This window comes from Schistocerca gregaria, unplaced genomic scaffold (assembly GCF_023897955.1).
Source record: "Schistocerca gregaria isolate iqSchGreg1 unplaced genomic scaffold, iqSchGreg1.2 ptg001498l, whole genome shotgun sequence".
Classification (NCBI taxonomy): Eukaryota; Metazoa; Arthropoda; class Insecta; order Orthoptera; family Acrididae; genus Schistocerca; species Schistocerca gregaria.
This window is the reverse complement of record NW_026062787.1, coordinates 30,001-32,500: the sequence shown is the minus strand read 5'-3', so window position 1 is coordinate 32,500 and position 2,500 is coordinate 30,001.

The following is a 2,500-nucleotide window of genomic DNA, read 5'->3' as shown; positions in this document are numbered from 1 at the left end:
CCGACCAGCTTGGAAGGGCAGGAGGGGAGGGCGATATTCGTTCTGTAGCGGTACACCCTTCCAGTGGTTAGCGGGACTGTGTAGAAAGTACGCAACACTCGAAAGACCTTTATGTGAGGGTACGCACCATGGCATCAAGAAATACACATGACACCAGAGGATCCAAGCAGTGAACTATGTTCAGAGGGTTGCTGTTAGGCAAAGCTACATTCCTGTGACGTTACATGTGACAGTTAAGGTGCAGTGTAAGTTAGGTTAAGGTGCAGTGTAAGTTAGGTTAAGGTGCAGTGTAAGTTAGGTTAAGGTGCAGTGTAAGTTAGGTTAAGGTGCAGTGTAAGTTAGGTTAAGGTGCAGTGTAAGTTAGGTTAAGGTGCAGTGTAAGTTAGGTTAAGGTGCAGTGTAAGTTAGGTTAAGGTGCAGTGTAAGTTAGGTTAAGGTGCAGTGTAAGTTAGGTTAAGGTGCAGTGTAAGTTAGGTTAAGGTGCAGTGTAAGTTAGGTTAAGGTGCAGTGTAAGTTAGGTTAAGGTGCAGTGTAAGTTAGGTTAAGGTGCAGTGTAACTTAGGTTAAGGTGCAGTGTAACTTAGGTTAAGGTGCAGTGTAACTTAGGTTAAGGTGCAGTGTAACTTAGGTTAAGGTGCAGTGTAACTTAGGTTAAGGTGCAGTGTAACTTAGGTTAAGGTGCAGTGTAACTTAGGTTAAGGTGCAGTGTAACTTAGGTTAAGGTGCAGTGTAACTTAGGTTAAGGTGCAGTGTAACTTAGGTTAAGGTGCAGTGTAACTTAGGTTAAGGTGCAGTGTAACTTAGGTTAAGGTGCAGTGTAACTTAGGTTAAGGTGCAGTGTAACTTAGGTTAAGGTGCAGTGTAAGTTAGGTTAAGGTGCAGTGTAAGTTAGGTTAAGGTGCAGTGTAAGTTAGGTTAAGGTGCAGTGTAAGTTAGGTTAAGGTGCAGCGTAAGTTAGGTTAAGGTGCAGCGTAACTTAGGTTAAGGTGCAGCGTAACTTAGGTTAAGGTGCAGCGTAACTTAGGTTAAGGTGCAGCGTAACTTAGGTTAAGGTGCAGCGTAACTTAGGTTAAGGTGCAGCGTAACTTAGGTTAAGGTGCAGCGTAACTTAGGTTAAGGTGCAGCGTAACTTAGGTTAAGGTGCAGCGTAACTTAGGTTAAGGTGCAGCGTAACTTAGGTTAGGGGCCAACGTGGGTTAGGTTAGGGGCCAACGTGGGTTAGGTTAGGGGCCAACGTGGGTTAGGTTAGGGGCCAACGTGGGTTAGGTTAGGGGCCAACGTGGGTTAGGTTAGGGGCCAACGTGGGTTAGGTTAGGGGCCAACGTGGGTTAGGTTAGGGGCCAACGTGGGTTAGGTTAGGGGCCAACGTGGGTTAGGTTAGGGGCCAACGTGGGTTAGGTTAGGGGCCAACGTGGGTTAGGTTAGGGGCCAACGTGGGTTAGGTTAGGGGCCAACGTGGGTTAGGTTAGGGGCCAACGTGGGTTAGGTTAGGGGCCAACGTGGGTTAGGTTAGGGGCCAACGTGGGTTAGGTTAGGGGCCAACGTGGGTTAGGTTAGGGGCCAACGTGGGTTAGGTTAGGGGCCAACGTGGGTTAGGTTAGGGGCCAACGTGGGTTAGGTTAGGGGCCAACGTGGGTTAGGTTAAGGGCCAACGTGGGTTAGGTTAAGGGCCAACGTGGGTTAGGTTAAGGGCCAACGTGGGTTAGGTTAAGGGCCAACGTGGGTTAGGTTAAGGGCCAACGTGGGTTAGGTTAAGGGCCAACGTGGGTTAGGTTAAGGGCCAACGTGGGTTAGGTTAAGGGCCAACGTGGGTTAGGTTAAGGGCCAACGTGGGTTAGGTTAAGGGCCAACGTGGGTTAGGTTGCCAGAGATGTGTCAAATCAGGATGTACGTTTGGCTGGTGTCAGGTGGTGGGTTGGTTCGATGCCTTTATAAGGGGTGTGGCCAAAGGGTATTTTATTACTTGTACCTTTTGTGTTGTGGCGTGGCGTTGCGTCCTGTGTTGATACTGGGTGGACCACTGTGGGTGTTGCTGGCTGATTTGAGCTGCGTTGTTTGCGGGTGATGTGAGACATTCTGTCTTATTAGTGGACGTGACGTTCCTCTTGTCGTTGTTTGGATAGTGTCCTGTGGCAGCGAGGATAAAATGGATGTTGTTGAACGATAGTGCTTTGGTGCTTTCGCTTTGTTACACACAGAGTGGACTGTGAGATAGGGTGACTGGGTCGAGTGCGGTTCACACTGTCCTCCCCAGTTTACAGTATGTATCATCTATGTATGTGGTCCTGCATCATTTACTAAGGAGGGACGTCAGACGACTGAAATATTAGTTATGTACTGATGTAAAGCAGAATGCTTACCTTCCACCAGTGGGCGAGTATCGACTCTGCCCCAGAGTTGCCACCGCAGGAAGAGGTGTCGGAAACACTACCCGCACACCGTCACCACTGTGCGGGGGGACGGACCCTCTATATCCTCAGCGGCGCACTCTTTGCCACCG